Source organism: Hypanus sabinus, chromosome 6 (assembly GCF_030144855.1).
Source record: "Hypanus sabinus isolate sHypSab1 chromosome 6, sHypSab1.hap1, whole genome shotgun sequence".
NCBI classification, from domain to species: Eukaryota; Metazoa; Chordata; class Chondrichthyes; order Myliobatiformes; family Dasyatidae; genus Hypanus; species Hypanus sabinus.
Window position 1 is genome coordinate 107,391,854 of NC_082711.1, and position 18,509 is coordinate 107,410,362.

Consider the following 18,509-nt stretch of genomic DNA (forward strand, 5'->3'; position numbering starts at 1 on the left):
TTCCTCAAGGAAAAATCTTGCCTACCAACTCTGTTGGAATTCTTTGAAAAATCAACAAGCAGGATAGTCAAGGGAGAATCAGTTGACATTGGGTACTTGGATTTTCAAAAGATACATATGAGGCTGCTTAACAAGCTATGAGCCCAAAGTATTACAGGAAAGATCCTAGCATGGATAAAGCAGTGGCTGATTGGCACGAGGAAAAGAGTGGGAATAAAGAGAGCCTTTTTTAGTTGGCTGCCAGTGACTAGTGGTGTTCCACAATTGTCTGTGATGAGATTGATTCTTTTTACATTACATGTCAATGAATTGGTTGATGGAACTGATGGCTTTGTTGCAAAGTTTGCAGATGACATGAAGATAGGTGGAGGGGCAGTTAGTTATGAAGAAATAGAAAGGCTATAGAAGGACAGAGACATATTAGGAGAATAGGCAAGAAAATGGCAGATGGAATACAGTGTTGTGAAGTGTATGGTCATGCACTTTGGTAGAAGAAATTAAAGGGTTGCCTATTTTCTGAATGGAGGGAAAATCCTAAAAACCGAGGTGTGAAGGGACTTGGGAGCTCTAGTGCAGAATTTCCTAAAGGTTAATTTGCAGGTTGAGTCTGTAGTAAGGAAAGCAAATGCAATGTTCGCATTCATTTCAAGAGAAGTAGAACATAAAAGCACAGATGTAATGTTGAGACTTCACAAAACACTGGTGATGCCTCACTAGGAGTATTGTGAGCAGTTTTGGGTCCCTCATCTTTGAAAGGATGTACTGAAGCTGGAGAGGGTTCAACGGAGGTTCACAAAAATGATTCCAGGATTGAACGGCTTGTCATATGAAGAGCGTTTGATGGCTCTGGGCCTACGTTCTCTAGAATTCAGAAGAATAAAGGGTAACCTGATTGAAACCTGTCAAATGTTGAAAGGCCCTCATAGAATGGGTGTGGAGAGGATGTTTCCTATGAGGGTAGAGTCTAAGACCAGAGGACACAGCCTCAGAATACAGGGGTGTCATTTTAGAATTGAAGAGGAATTTCTTTGGCCAGGGAATGGTGAATCTGTGGAAGTCTTTGCCATAAACATCTGAGGAGGCAGTTGATATAAGGCAGAGGTTGATAGATTCTTGATCGCTCATCACATGAAAGGATAGAGGGAGGAAGCAGGAAATTGGGGCTGAGAGGAAAATTGGATCAGCCATGATGAAACAGTGCAGCAGGCACAATGGTCCAAGTGGCCTAATTCCGCTCTTATATCTTATGGTCTTTTGGTCTAACTATCCCTGATTAAACTGGATCTAACTAAGTGAAGAACTCTGCTGTCCTTCAGAACTGATTGTATTAGATTGTCCACCACAGAAGCAGAGTAATTGGTCTATAATAACTTGTTTTATCCTTGTTTTAATAAGTGACAGTCACAGTCGTCCAGTTATCTAGTACCAGCGCTGCAGACAGGGCTAAATGTAAATAACTAAAGAAGGAGAAAATCCAAAAAACAGAAAAGACAGAAAAGCCTCTAAAAGGAAAATCATTAACGTAACAAGTGTCTGCAGAATAATAAACTAAAGATACAACAGTGGTTCCATGGTTGCAAGAGGTGATCCCACCTGCTCAGTCTCATTCTGGAGCTATCTGAGCCTCTGAGGACAGCTGAATTCAGAGGTGGACACATGCATGGCTATTGCCTCAATTGCAGGTTCCAACCCAGAGACAGACAGGTGTCAGAACGACATGGATGGGCATCTGCAGGACGAGGTGAGAATCCTCTGGGCGACTGACCACCATCAAACCAAAATATATGGGAATGAGGAAAAGGATTTTACTGCCGGCATATGAAACCCCAGGAATAATCAGGAATTTCAAAGCATGGGAATGCTGTAACAGTTGGAATCATCATAGTCAACCTCCAAAAAGCATTTCCCCTACTTTACACATATATCATAGAAGGTACATTGTCCTTCCAGTGTGAGGTCATGGATTGTCAGGGTCCAGGTGAAGTTGGATCTTGGTCCATGTTGAAGCCAACCGTGTGGGAACAAAAAGTCCTCAGGACTTGGAGGGAACAATCCCTGGAATACTTACATTTTTGAGGTAGCAGCAGGAGGCTAGTAAGCAGAAGGAAAAGAATAAAGGCTATTTGGCTCATGACCCCTAGCATGCACATTGGCACTGACATCAGCTGCAAGGTTGGGGTTCAATTCGCCACTGCCTGTAAGGATGACCGCATGGGTCTCTTGTTTCATTCCAAATACATACAATTAGAGTTAATGAGATGTGGGGATGCTATATTGACACTAGAATCGTGGTGAAACTTGCAGGCTGCCCCACTGATTTGATCTGAATTGGTGCTAACAATGCATTTCACTGTATGCTTCAATGGACATGTTCCAAATAAAAAAAAAACCTTCCTTTCAAAGGAGAGAGGTTTGTAGATCCCTGTGAAGGCCTGCATCAGTACAAACCCTTTCAAGATGAATGTGTTGCACCCAAACATATACTTGCAGGCAAGCTGATTGGTACATTCGGAAAGCACAGACACTGATTTAGCTGATGGATGAAGAGAAAGATATTGGATTAAGAGACAGTCACAGAGTTTATAGAATTAGAAACAACACATTAATTTCTCAGGGAAGGGAGCTTTGCATTATGTTAGTTCACAGCTGCACACGGGAGAGGTTTAATTTTCCCATCGCTTGTCAAGTATCAGCACCTTCCATGGTCTCCAGAATGTGATTTGGACCTGTCCATGAGCACTGAGAAAGATCAAAGCCAGAGATTTTCCAGATTGGGTCTATTTCGTGAAGTTTGGGAATTCTGGTGAACTCTGGTCTGTTTACAGAGCGGACATTACTTTGTTGGATGAGTAAATAACAGATCTGCATGACTTTAAGCAATTACTGAGGTCCTGGTCATAAGGATTTTATTTTAATTCATTTATAAAATGTCCAAGGAACTGTTTCTCCACGGCAAATAGACAGAGGGATTTTCCATCACATTAAGGCTGATAAGCTTTAGAAACTCACATGGATTTACGGGAATGAACTGTTTGGTTGGATGTCAACAAATTGAATATTACCTTTTTTGGATCATACACAGTATTTGGCTTGGGGTACAGAGGGGTCAATGTTAATGCCCATGGCTGGTGTTGATATTCCAGGGCTTGTGTTTACCAGTAACTGGACCAGACTGACTCTTGTTGCTAGCTTAGCACCTACCAGATGCATCTCCACCACCCTACAAGATCTCTGCACTCCTTCGACTCAAGTCTCTCATACATTCCTAATTTCCATCCGCCCATTGCCGGCAGCTGTTATCAGATGCCCCGGCCCTTATCATTGAAAGCCCTGCATAAACCTTTCTCCCTCTCTACCAATCTGTCAACCTTTCTTAAAATCACTTCTTAAAACCTGCCTCTTGAACCAGGTGTCTGGTAATCTGTGGAGTCACACAGTAGTGTAGCAGTTAGCACAGAACTTTACACGACTGGCCGTAAGATCGGGGTTCATTTCCCATTGCTGTTTAAGGAGTTTGTCACAGTGTGTGCTGACAGGTGATAGAATCCAGGTGCCGACAAACAACAGACTCCCATGTTGAGACAGAGTCAAGAGTCAGAACATCGTTGGCTTGACCAAGCAAAACAGCAGGATGAATCAGTCTTGAAACACCAGAGCCCCACAAACAGTGCTAATTGAGGATCCACATTAAATGACCGCAGTACGCTGAAAACCCTTGCCGGTAAAAAAATAAACTTGACAAGATTAAACAGAAAGCACAAGGGTTTAACAACTCTAGATATGACAACAATTTATAAATATTAATCCCTGTGTTCTCCCCATGACCACATGGGCTTCCCCCCAGTGTTCTGGTTTCCTCCCACAGTCCAAATACATATGGTTAGGGTTAGTGAGTTGCAGGCAGGCTAGGCTGGCACCAGAAGCATGGCTGCCAGCAAAAACCTGGCTGCATTGACTTGCTGCAAAATGACGCATTTCACCGTATGTTTTATGTACATGTGAGAAATAAAGCTAATCTTTAAATCTCTTTAATGTCATCTTACTTCAATGCTGTAAAATAGGTTGGAATGTTTTACACCACCGCAGGTGCTGTGTAAACTCAAGTCAGTATTGTAGTTCAGCTCCTTTGCCACTGAGAAATTACTTCCTGCCATTACAAACTCAGCAACTCTCTAAATATTCCTTATCCACAGGTCACAAATGTCATCCAAAATCAACTGATAAACATATCACAAAAGATTGTTGAATAGCAAGTCAGAATCCTCTGTTGAACGATGCACCAAGTAAGCTGATGTAGAAATACTGCGGATTGACTTCTTGATTCGAACACAATCAGAAATCATGCCAATTTATCAGAACAGTTTGCTGGTCATTCCTCCATTTTAAATGCTACACTGCCACCTAGTGATATTAGAAATTCATTGCAACTTCAACAGAGCCTGCTCCATGCAGCTGCTTAAACAGACTGTGTGATCTGGTGACCCAAACGTAACTATCCAAATAATAATCTCCTTCATTAATTGTCTGTGATGTTGTAATTGTTCATTGGTACATGTCGGTATTAATGATAGAGAAATCCCTCTAACAAGAGAAACTAAAAATGATGGAAGTTACTAACAGCAAAAAAGACCGGTGATAAATCAGCACATAGAAGGAAGATTGAAAGTCTGGCTGACTGGTGCCACAGCAACAACCTTTTACTCAATGTCTGCAAAACCAAGGAGCTGATTATTATCTTCAGGGAAAAAAATGAGAGGTCCATGAGCCAGTCCTCATCAGAGGATCAGAGGTGGAGAGGGTCAGCAAATTGAAATTTCCCAATATTATTATTTCAGAGCACCTGTCCTGGGCCCAGCATATAAGTGTAATTATGAAGAAAGTGTGTAGCGCCTCTACTTCCTTAGAGGTTTGCGAACATTTGGCACAACTTCTATAAGTTTGAGAAACTTCCATAGATGTGTAGTGGAGAGTATATTGACTGACTGCATTATGGCCTGGTATGGAAACATCAATGCCCTTGAACAAAAAGGTTCTGGCCTAGGCCATCATGGGTAAAGCCCTCCCCTCCATTTAGTAATCTACACAAAGTGTTGCAACATCATCAAGAATTTCCCTGACCCAAGACATCCTATCTCTTCACTGCTGCCATCAGGACGAAGGTGTTGGGGCCTCAGGACTCACACCACCAGGTTCAGGAACATTTATTACCCCTCAACCATCAGATTCCTGAATTAAAAGGGATAAACCACTCAACTTCACTTGCCCCATCATTGAAATGTTCCCACAATCAATAGACTCACTTTCAAGAACCCTTCATCTCAGGTTCTTCATAATTATTGCTTATTTATTATTATTCTTTCTTTATATTTGTATTTGCAGTTTGTTCTTTGCACACTGGTAGGACACCCAAGTTGGTGCAGTTTTTCATTGATTCTATTATGGTTCTTATTCTATTTTGGATTTGCTGAGTATGCCTGCAAGAAAATTAATATCAGGTTGTACATGGTGACACACACTATACTGTATGTACCTTGATAATAAATTTACTTTGAATTTTGGAAATTCAAAGAACACCAGAAAATAGATTTTCAGTAGAAACACTTTATCAGCACAAGGCTACCTGACTAATGCTTAAAATCCAAAGCATTTTAACACCATTTACACTCATGATGCAGATATGGACAGAAGGAAGGTTATACACCTATCTCTGGCACATCAGGACAGCAAAGACTCTTGTTTTATTAATTACAGTTCCGCCTTCAATGCTGTAATTCCAAGCAAACTCATCTCCAAACTCCTAGACCTGGGAGTCAACTCCTCCCTTTGCAACTGCATCCTTGGCTTCTCAACCTACAGACCCCAATGAGTAAGGATGGGCTATAACTCCCCCACCATGACGATCCTCAGCACTCATGCCCCACAAGGTAGTGGTCTCTGTCTCGTATTCTACACACTCACAACTGCATGACCATATTCTGATCTAACTCCAGCAACAAGTTTGCAGAGGACGCCATCGTACTAGGCCGTATGTTAAATGGCAATGATTTGGAGCATTGCGGCATGCTGTCACGTCGACAATTTCCCCTCAATGTCAACAAAACAAAGAGCTGACCTTTGATGTAGGAAAGGAGGTCAGTGTGCATACACCTGCTTACATTAGTGACACTGAGATTGAGAGGACGGAGTGAAAATCACCCACACAGCCCAATCATGTAGATGCCATGATCAGGAGTCAAAGAAAATTTGGCATGTCCCTTTGATCTGCACCAATTTTTCTCAATGCACCTGCAACTGTTCAGCCCAAGACCACAAGAAGCTGCAAAGAGTTGTAGACACAACTCAGCACATCACAGAAACCTCTGCGTGTACTTCTCGCTGCCTCAGTAAAGCAGCCAGCATAATCAAGGACACCATTCTCCCCTCTTCCCTCTCCCATTGGCAAAAGATCAGAAAGCACATAGCACCAGGCTCAAGGACAGCTTCAATCCCATGTTACAAGGTTATTAGGCAAACTCTTAGCAATGTAAGAATGGACTTCAAAGCTACTTCATTGTAGCTTTGGAACTTGTCTGCCTGCATCGCTGCACTTTCTCTGTTATACTTTGTTCTGCATTATGTTACTGTTTTCCCTTCAATACCATTGTAATTAAATGATCTGTACTAATGATCGTCACTGTACCTTGGTACATGTGACAATAGTAAGCCAATAGGGAACTATTAAACTGTGCTCCCACTGGCCCTCTCAGGAATGGGGCATTTTGAAGAGTGGGGAGTGGTTCCTACCTAATCTCCTAATGAAAATTTAACCATCAATCAATATTGTCAAAATATTATCACTTTTATGTTGTCCTATACATTTGTATTAGGAGTGATGTTTTTTCTCTCCTCTATATTATGTATTGCAATGGACTGCTACTACTGAGTTAACAAACTTCATGTCACGTGCTGAAGGTAATAAACTTGATTCTGGTTCATTCTCTTGTAAGTGAGACTGTAAGCAGTGCTTCAGCAGCTATTTTGGAAAATTGATTTCCATGTAAGCAGGAGGAACAATGCCTGATGACCACTGGGTACGCAAATTGGTAAGACTGGAGTTCAAGGCCTAGCGTTTGGTGACCAGCAGGTCAACATTAAGGATCCAGGCCTGAGGATGAGATTATCTGAGAATGATCTCAGGTTTAGCAGATCAATAGCAGAAACTCCTTGTGTCTACACTCAATTGCTCTGATTAAGTTACCCCAGAATAAGAATCAGTTCATCAAACAGTTCCCAAAATGGAGGTTACAGAGCAGCTTCACAAAATGGCAGCCTTCATTCCTTCAAGCACATTGTTACCAGATTTGGATATGGCCTAAGTGAGGAGTGAGACACTGAAGCAGGTTGATAGTTCACAGACTTTAATACAAACAGTGGTAAAGGGGAAATAAAACAATAAATGCAAGGCCAAATAGGGCTGTCAACTGACACTCTCAAATGGGAAATGAAGCCTACACTGTGGCTGAAAAGAACATCGAAACATTAAACAAATACCGCTAGTCTTCAGAGTCAGTTGACTCAGAAGTCCAATTTCTCAGGGAAGGCCAAATGCAAACAGACAGCGAAGCATTACTATGCTCTGTCCAAGTCTCGACAAGTACCACAACAAGAAATATGGAGTTAAATACTACCACAATTAAATAATAACTAGCTGACACGTGCAAATTCACAAGCGCAATTGCGGTATCTCCTGCGCTGCCGAATCCGTGGTTATGGCATACATGGCAAGAACAAAGGCAATTGGTTTGTCTTCCTTCACTGATCTCGACTCATTCAAGTTCGACGTATTCCTCTATATTTTAATTTGTTCATCGCCAACATGAGAGCATAAGATTATAAGAGTCGTAGGCAGCAGCTTTTTCCCAGGACAGCAATGGTCAATATCTGAAGACGTCATTTAAGTTGAGTGGAGGAAACTTTAGACAAGGTGTCAGAGATAGTCTTTTTTCCCACACAAAATGGTGGGTGCCTGGAACACACTGCTGGGGTGGTGGTGGGCTCTAATACAACAGGGACATTTATGAGCCTCCGAGACAAGCACATGGATGTAAGAGAAGTGGAGTATTATGGCCTATGTAGGAAAGAAGGGTTAGATTGGTCGTAGAGTAGGTTTATATTGACTGGTACAGCATTGTAACTGAAAAGCCCATACCGTGTCATAATGTCCTATGTTCATTCCATTTATTACAAAAATAAATTACTCCACATATTGGAGACTTCAAAGTTAGAGAACATTTACCCCAGATCATCCTCAATTGATTTGGACAGTCTTAATTAAGCTCTGGTCAGCATGGTCCCGGAGCAAAATGTTTAGGGTTAATCTAAAAAATAACCCTAAATTCTGTGTTAATAATTACTTAATCTCAATTTAAATTTCCAGTTGCATGATTGGCAAATCCAAGTTGGATAATTGGAGTGAAGCTACAGATTAGCAAAGATTTAAAATCATTTGCCAAAATTGGCTTACAGACTGAGTGATTGACTCCTGCTTTGACATGCACCTTCACGATACCCAGTTACTTTAATTTCCTGAAGCAGACTTTTCAGCATTTTGCCTACCAGCCCAGGATGAAATTCCATTCATTCGTTTATTTTATGGTGCAGTTTGGTTTTAAGGTTTTAATTGAAAGGATTGTTTATGTTATAAACATTTAGATAACATCCATAACACAACAGTCTGAATGTCTGGATTAATATTTCTCAGTCTTCACCAACTTAGAATACTGAGTGAAGGAGTTATTTTTCAATTTGTATTGATGCCCTGCACAACTTATTTGCAAACTTTGACAGTAAAACATAAATCCAATGTTTCAACAAACAGAAGGCGAATTGGATAGATAAGCAGTACTGTGAATCCCTGGGTCACTGCAGAGGAAAGTGACTGAAGAGAATATCAAGAAAAATTAACCCTTTAAAGGGGATGTTGTCTTTTTTGTGTTTTGTTTTCTCTGGTGATTCGTGGGCAGTTTCTTTTTTTTTGCTAAAAGTAAATTCTGGCCTCCTTCTAGCTGGTTTTTGCTCTTCCAGTAATTGCAATGACATTCAGATGACATTGTGGCCTCTCAGAATTGAGGAGATTATCTTAACCACTTAGGATTGATGGCACTTAAAGGCTATGTTTCATACAGGGACTACAGAATAAAGAACACGTTACTACGGAACAAAAACTGTGATGATAATGGTGAGATTTAATGACTGCACAAGAAGGAATTTCCCTGTCATAACGGTTTCATGAAGAGAGATCTAATCAAGCCCACTCTGCTGATAGCTTTCCACAAGTTTGACCTTTCATTTTTACTATCCAGTCAGTTACATCTTTTTCTAATTCCTGTTGCATTCCACAACATAACAGATAAGTGCAAAAATGGTTCTTCAAAGTCAGGAATTCACAACCTGGGGTTGACAAACCCCAGGCTTAGTGGCATTGGTCCGTGGCATGAAGAAGGTTGGGAACCACTGATCTAACTCAACTCCCTTCTTGTTTGCCAATTATTTTTAAATCTTAATAGCTAAAATCAAAACATTGTCAGCATTGGTGTTCTTATATTCTGGATATTTATTGCTTGCTTATTTAATATTATCACTTCTTTCTTTTTGTATTGGCACAGTTTGTTGTCTTTTGCACCAGAAGGTGGTGTGGACTTTCATTGATTCTATTAAGGTTAGTATCTATTGTGGAATTATTCATTACTTATTGAGATATAGTGCAGAATAGGTCCTTCTGGCCTATGAGCCCAGTGGCCCCGATTTAATCCTAGCCTTATTCAATGGACAATCCTAGCCTTAATCACAGGATGACTTACAGTGACCAATTGTGTGGTAGTTAATAGGTTATTCCTTTGTCACCCAGTGAGCTACTCCCATGTGGGAGGAGCTCATATTTTGTACAAGCAGGGTATGCTGGTGCCCTGGTGTGCTCTGCACTATCCTTCAATAAGAAATGGTGTCAGATGAGGCTGGTTGTCAATGTTCAGAACATGGAACAACCTACAAATGTAGCCGAGATCCGCAGTTTTCTTGGCAAGGTAAACCTGCTGGGAAAATACATTCCAGATTTGACAGAGAAATCAAAGCCACAACTTGACCTTCTCTCTCAGAGTAGCATTTGGACCTGGGTCACACCACAGACATTTTCATCACTTAAGCAGAGCTTATCTCTCCACCGACATTGGTGTTCTTTGATCTGAACAAAGAAACTGTGATCTCAGCAGATGCCTCTTCCTTTGGCCTAGTGGGAAGGCTCGTGCAAAACTGCAGTGGTGTATGGAATCTGGTGGCATATGTTTCAAGAGCACTGACTCCTACTGAACAGCGTGATGCCCAAATCGAAAAGGAGGTGCTGGCTGTCACATGGGCTTGTAAACACTTCACTGCTACTTGACAGGCACTAAATTCCGATAGTCCACAAGCCACTTGTCAGCCCCTCAGCTTGAAACACTTGGATGACTTACCTCCACATCTGTAAAGATTCTGAATAAGGCTTATGCGGAACTGCCCCCAGCAAATCTTTCACACCAGCAGGCATTGTTGATGATGCCATACAAAAGTGAGTGGATGGAAGCCGACTCCACCCTCATGGAAGATACCAAAATCCACTTAGCTCAGGTACGTGAAAGATTTCCTGCATCATAATGTAAACTGGACGAAATTCTCATGGAGTTGGAAAGGGACCAAATCTGTGGCAAGATCATGAGATACTGTGAGCATGGATGGCCAGCTGTTCCAGAAGGAGTTCCCAAACTCAGACCTTACTGGCTTAAAAGATACACACTCACGATTCATGATGGTTTGCTGCTAAAGAGATCTGGACTCATCATACTATGCATGCCAAAATCATCAGTCAGATGCACCAAGGGCATCAAGGTATCAAAAAATGTCACCTGGGAGCAAGACTATACGTGTGGTGGCCTGGCCTGAGCACGCAGCTGGGAGATTATGTAAAGTGATGTGAAGCATGCTGAAAACTGCACAAAAATCATGCTGAACCTTTCTGTTCCACAGAATTCCCACACTTTCCATGGAAAATGGCAGGCACAGATATTTTCGAAAAGTGACAAATACCTTCTCTCTGTGGGTTACTATTCATGGAGTGTTCAGATGTCCACGCTGTCCTCTACATCCTCAGCAGCAATTACACAGCACCAGGTGTGAGTCAACGGTCCACAATTCAGATGATCAGAATTCAAAGCCTTTGCGAGGAACGATGAGCTAAAACAGCAGACAAGCAATACCCACAGGCAAAAGGACAAGCGGAAAGAGCAATGCCAATTGTTAAGAGTCTCCTACTGAAGGAAAAAGACCCCTCCGAAACACTGATAGATTATGGCTCCACACCTCTTGCGAATGGCTACAGTACATCTCTCTACATCTGCAGACCATGTAGAAATTTTACGAAGTTGGAATAAATTTCTCCAGAAACTAACTTCCTTCTTGAATTCCATGCTGAGGAAGAAAGCGGACTGCTTGATAAAGTACAGATGCTAATATATCCTGCAAAATGCTTATAGGGGAACACTGACCTCTGTTATCTCCACTGCTTATCTCTCTTCTGCAATTAGCTTTGTTGAATTCTGGGATTCCTTCAACATAACACTAGCTAAAGCCAAGCATAACAGCTGAGAGGCACAAACTGGTACAACTGTGGCAGCCAAATGGAGAGCTCCGTGTCTGCCTCAGCTCAACAGGAGATCCTTCTGACTTTTCTCAGTCAGAAAGCTGTGCTCAGGTCAAAAGCCAAGGTGGGGGCAGCACAACACTTTACAGTACCAGCAACCCAGGTTCAATTCCCACTGCTGTCTGTAAGGAGTTTGTAAGTTCATTCCGTGACTGCATGGGTTTCCTCCAAGTGCTCTGGTTTCCTCCCACAGTCCAAGGACGTACCAATTGGTAGGTTAATGGTCATTGTAAATTGTCCTGTGGTTAGGCTAAGGTGATATTGAGGATTTCTGGGCAGTCTGGCTCAAAGGGCCAGAAGGGCCTGTTTCGTGTTGTATCTCAATAAACAAATAAACAAATAAAATCTGGGCTCATACTGACATATAATACAGAGTTGGCGCTATCCTGTCAGAAAGCTGCCTTTCCACTGCAACCCTGAAAGTAAGCGCCATTATTTGAGTAGTGTGATGTGATCAATCAAGTCGAGTTTGTTCTCCCTAGCGGTTGTCTATCGGAGGGTCCTCAGTTGACTGTGGAGGCCGATCCAGAATCCACATCTTCTGGTGCAGTGTGGGTGAGAGAAGGTGGTGGCTGTGTCAGTGGCTGGGTCTTTTGGTTGTTCAGTCTCTCCTTTCGCAGCTGCCCCTTGTTCTCTACGGTGCAGCAGAGGTCGTTCTCGTTTGTGCAGCTCCCTCTTGAACAGATTTCTCCCAGGCGTATCTATTGAGTGCAATGTCTTCCCAGTTTTTAGACATAAAGTTGAATTTATTCAGACTAATTTTGATGTTATCTCTGAAGTGTTTCCTTTTCCCACCAGTGGCTTGCTGACCCTTCTTCAACTGGGAGTAAAGGATCAGTTTGAGGAGATGTGAGTTAGACATCAGATTTCAGCCCACAACATCGACTGTACTCTTTTCCTGGATGCTGCCTGGCTTATTGAGCTCCTCCAGAACTTTGTGTGTGTTGATCAGAATGACATGACCTGTCCATCGGAGTTGGCGTTGCTTTATCCTGGTGGAATGCTGTTCATATTGGCCTCCTCCAGTACACTGGTGTTGATGCATCGGTCCTTCCATCTGATCCTCAAAACCTTTTCTAATGATCTTTGGTGGTATTGCTCCAGGGCTTGCAGGTGTCTCCTGTAGGTAGTCCATGATTCAACTCCATACAGTAATGTAGGGAGGATGACTGCTCCGTGGACCAAAAGTTTTGGTTGGACCTGTAGGTTGACTCAGAGATCAGTCACCACTTGAGTAGTGTTAGTGGAGCCAATGCAAGATTAAGGTTGCAAAATATACCAAAGGACGAAGAGAGTTCTTACCACTGGCTGATATTTACCACCACCCCAACCAGCTTCATGACACCAGGTTTCCCGATCATTACTTCATTGCTAATTTCCAGAGTTCAATACATTATGGAGACACAAGACACTGCAGGTGCTAGAATCTGGAGCAAGGTCAAGCTGCTGGGGGAGCTCGGCAGACGTGGCCATTGCACATTACTGTTACAGACAAAATGTCATCCCGCAGATAGACCTGTCCTTGAGACTTAGCATAGTTTGGACTGAGGTAACCCTCCATTTGCTTCCACTATGATATGCCATCTAATGTCATTCATAATTCCATCATTGGACGCTTCTGATTCGGAGAAGAATCCAGATATTTTGGAGTTTTAGCTTAACTGTCTTGTGAATTTCATTGGCTTTGTGGATAGATGAAAACCATAGAGGGCCAGAGATGAAGAAACATTGCTGATGTGAACAGATTTATAATAGAATTCCTTGATTTCCCAACAGCACGGTGAAATTTGGTCCATAGCTGCACGTGAGCTCTGCACGCTGGCCTTGCCGTCCCACTTGGTCCTATTAACGTGGATAAAGTTTGTCAGGCTCGTGCTATGGGCATAGATGGATTATTCAACAGTTGAGGGAATATCAGTGTTTGGAATACCTAAAATTGTAACAAGAGGAAAAGTTTGCTCTTTCCAGAAACAAGGAATATTCTGCAGCACTTGTCCCTATCCCCACACCTCCAACTGATAGGCAATCTCTCCTCAGCCATCGCAGGGTCCTCCTAAATTCTACTCTTCCATTTACATCAGGAAGATACTTTTGCTGCACAGATACTCATGGTTCAGGGAGATGGCTCACCACCACCTTTTGTACAGGCAATGAAGAATAGGAAATAAATGTTAGCTTTTCCATATAATATGCAATAAAGAAAAACATTCAGTGAGAATTGTCAGGCCTGCACAGGCGGGCACCTCCCAGTCTCCACATAGCTAACAGGAGTCACCTGCCACTCATTTAAAACTCCTCATCTGCAACCTATTTAAACCCAGATCTTATTCATAGTCTTCGTTCGCCCATTGAACCAGCCAAGCAGTTGCTCCTGGCCATTAGTTACCTTGTCACCTGTGGTGTTTGGTACCTGCTCTCTCTCACTTTGTGGCCCCATTTCACTTGTTACTTTCACAAGATTTTATTCAAGTTGTTGTTCATCACCGAATCGTCTCCCACTGCTCTGCTTTTGGGCCAAGCCTGCTCTACGCTTCGTAACAGGATGAGTGAGCCTCCAACTGACCCAGCGGAGTACGCTCACCAAAGGGAACCTGTCTGTTGACATGAGCACGTGGTCCAGAAGCAGCAGGAAACCACTGACCATCTGCTTGCTGCAACTCTCTGTCTCAATATAGCAGGTCCGCAACCGTCAGCCTCCTCCGTCTGAGCCCAATACTTTGACGGATCCCCAACTCAACGACACAACTTCCCACCCCAGTGTGTCTTATGAAGATGGCAGCAGTTAGCAACGCTACTACAGGAAACATTCTCCAAATTGTTCACAAAATTCTATCTTTCACCTCTTTTATGTCTTCTTTTTATTCCAAATGTGGTTCTGGTACTGTTTGAGCCTGTGTTCTACAGTTTAATGGTGTGTTTTCAGGTCGACTGGAAGATCTGGTGCTTTGTTGTCTCCGAGAAGGTTCAGAGAGGTGAGCGGCCTCAAGGGCAAGAAGCTTAGAGCCCATGATCGACTCCATTTCTCACTGATCTTGCTGATTAAAGTGTCAAGGAAGTTTGAAGCATGCAAAAGGTAAGTGGGAGTTCAGCACCATCTACCAGCCTCTCACTCACTGCTGCCAGAGAAGGTATCTCTCTCTCTCCCTCCGAGGGAGACAGAGACCATCACATGCAGATGGTCTGGGTGTGAGGCTTCTGGATTGGACTGTTGTTCTTGGTTGTTCTTTATTATGTTTCTATGTTTCTGTTGCTATTTTGAATTGGGGTGGCTAGAATATAATGAGCTGAACTGAAAATGGACTCTTTCAATTTTACTTTCTGTGTTTTCACTTGTGCAATTGCCATTTGTGCAATTTTTTGCAGGAGGTGGAATCGATTCTTTTCTTTGTATGGGTTTCATGGTGTTTCTTTGTTTTGTGGCTGTCTGTGGGGAGCCGAATCTCAGGGTTGTATATTGCATACATACTTGGATAATAAACGTATTTTGAATCCTTTGGTCCCTTTAAGATTACCCATCCTGTGAATCCAGTCACTGTCCATCTCCAGCTGCCACCATCGCTCAAAATCAAACCTCCCTTCCACGTGTCCTGCCTCAAGCCCATTTTCCATGGACCACTCAACCCAGCTAGGATGGTGGAAAGTGGGTCAGTGTACACCGTTCACTGGTTGCTGGATACGTGTTGTCATGAACAGCCTGATCAGCCGGGAAGAAGGGTGTGTCCAGGAGGAGAGGTGTCATCCAGTTACATCTTGGATCCATCACTCCTCGAGGAGTTCCACTCGTCCTATCCAGATCATCCTGGGCCACTGAGTGCCAGCTATAGGAGGGTTGGGGTCCTGTCAGACCTCCCAGACTTCACCCAGATAACAGGATTCACCTGCCACTCAATTCCAACTCATCACCTGCAGCCTATTTAAACCCAACCCTCATCCACAGGGCACTGTTCACCAATAGAACATGCCAACCTCAACCAGTTGCTCTTAGTCTTCAGCTACCTTATTGCTTGTGGTGTTTAGCATCTGTTCTCTCTCATCTTGTGGCCCCTTGTGCCTTGCTATCTTGTAGTCTACTGTTTAAAGTTATCATTCATCACTGAATTGTCTCCACTGTTCTACTTTTATGTCCAGCCTCCTCTGCATTTCATGACAAAAATATTTAATTTTTTTCCCTAAAATCCCTGTGACCTTGACGGCCGATATTTTCCGCCCCACCTCACACATGACCTTGACCATGTAGGTGATGTAGTGGATGAGATGCTGCTGCAGATTTTATGTCAATGTGTGCAGGGGAGAAAGAAAGGATGGCATACTTTCAAAAAGACCCTGACAACAAGTAACACATTTCAGATACTGTGCTCATAGTGCAATGTGGACTCTGTAACACCTACCAGATGAAATAGCTCCCTCATCCTGGAAGCACTCTTCTTATAAAACTGTACAGATTGAGAGGGCTTGGAATGAATTCCAGCCTCTGCAGAGAAACTGAACCAAAAATGGATTCAGAATATTAAACTGAATTGTGATCAAAATTACTGGCCAAGATAAAAGTAACTGGAACTGCAATGAAATATGACTGGAGGAGTTTCATTCCCGGCATGCCAAACTCTCCAGTGACTCCTCTTGGGTAATTCCTGGAGCCTGTCGCACAAACGTCCTGTCAGTGATTTGATATCCAATGCTGGCAGGATCTTACCTCCCAGAGAGACAAATTGTTTAGCTGTGAAGTCGCAGAAAGGAGATAAAAGTGGGACATCGCCTCCAGATAAATGCCAGATGCAGGTTTAAGTGAATATCTGCTTGCTTCATTTGGTAATAGTTGATTTAATAATTTACAAAACTAAATTAGATATATAGACTAACTCAGACATAGACTTGCGGAGCAGACTCAGTGGGCCAAATGGCCAAATTCTCTCCCCTGTCTTGTGGCCTTAGATTGCGGATCTGTTTCTGATGGGTGTTGCCAACATTTTCTGTTTGTTTCAGAGTTTCATCAGTACAGAAATTTGCCTTTAGTATTTGTTCTCCGGACATAGTTGCATCAAGCACTTACAAAGATACTTGGGTCCTGAAATTGTGTTCTACATCTTCTTTATTTGGGTGACAAAAGTACTGAATTATTTAGTGGAAAAAATATATATATGCTAAGTGGAGCTTTATCTTTCACCAACTTGCACTGTAGAATGAACAGAACACTGCACAACAAAGCCTACAACCTCATTTATCCACTTCTATTCGGCTTTACAGTCGAGCAATGAATGCCAAGAGCCAATGTGCAGCAATGCATCTCACTTCAATGCCCAGCAGAAATCACTGAGATAGATAATTTTCCTGCTCAAAGATGCTGTTTCTATCCCCAGTCCTACACAATGGGATCAGGCAGGGGGGCTGCAGTGCATTAATTTGCTGCAGGATCCATATACTATCTCACAAAGTGCTCCTGGCCCCACAACACCTACCCGGCTTCCGTTAAGATGGTGGTGTACCTAGGCGCAGTAGTCTCTTCAGGCTCAAACAAAGTTGTAATTGTTCGTCCTCTGCATCTTCTCCTCGATCGCAGGACCCTGCTGGATCAAGTGCTGCAGGTCTGTCCCACTGATGAGCTGTTCAATGGCAGTGGAGCTGGACGTGCTGCACACCATGTTGCCACCTACTACAGCCACCCCAGGAGGAAGGCATTAGAGGTGGTGCGTGAAGGTGGTGCGCGGACGCAGTGCCTCATCCAACAAATTGTGCAAATCATTGTCTTGGATGTTTTTCCTGTGATCACAAGAGCCTGTCGGACATTGGTAATGTAGAATACTGCAAGTTGGGTTCACTGGTTCATCGATGAGACCGACAGTGGGGAGTTGTGTGACCTCGCTTGTGGCACTGACCAGACCCTCATGCTGCAGGGTCACCTGTTGCAGCCACCCAGGGGAGGAGACTCCAGGGCAGTGTGATAGAGAGTAGAAGCATGTCCAGCGCATTAGAGTCTGTGCTGGGTTAGGGGAGCTGCCCCTCCTGTCAGTGCTTCCCCCTAGTGTTCACTTGATGAAAGACAAGCTGGATTGCTTTCGTCCACATGATGAGGAACTGCTACGTACTTGTTCTCGCTGAAACATGGCTCCAAGACAACATCCCATGCACCATCAATCTTTAAGCTGTGACACTCAGGGACATGAGCTATATATTTTCTTGTAACTGTATGATTTTCTACTATCATGACTTTGGCCCCGTAAAACCATTGTTTCATTTGGCTGCATCTCCGCATATGGTTGAATGACAATTAAACTTGAATTTGAACTACTGTGTACCTCCTTGGCTCCATTTGTAATCATCAACCCTGCAGATCCTATGCATTCCCCAATCTACCATGCCAACCGTAGGGGGGCACTTGGGCATAATGGTTAGCACAATGCTTTACCGTGCCAGCTGTAAGATTGGGGTTCAATTCCCACCACTGTCTGTAAAGCATTTGTACGTTTTCCCTGTGATCACATGGGTTTCCTCCGAACGCTCCGGTTTCGTCCCATGTTCCAACGACACACAGATAGCATTGATGTGTTGTGGGCATGCCATGTTGGTGCCAGAGCATGGCAGCACTTGTGGGCTGCTCAGCACAATCCTCACTGATTTGATTTGATGCAGACGATATGCTTCATTGTTTGTTTTAAAGCTTCAATGTGCATATAAGAAATAAAACTAATCTTTAATCTTTATCTTTAATTCTGTTCTTTCTGAGCATTTTTCATCTGTTCCAGCTGCTGACTTCCAGCTGAATTCAATTTGGGAACACCAGCTTCCCCCACCCCTTCCTCCA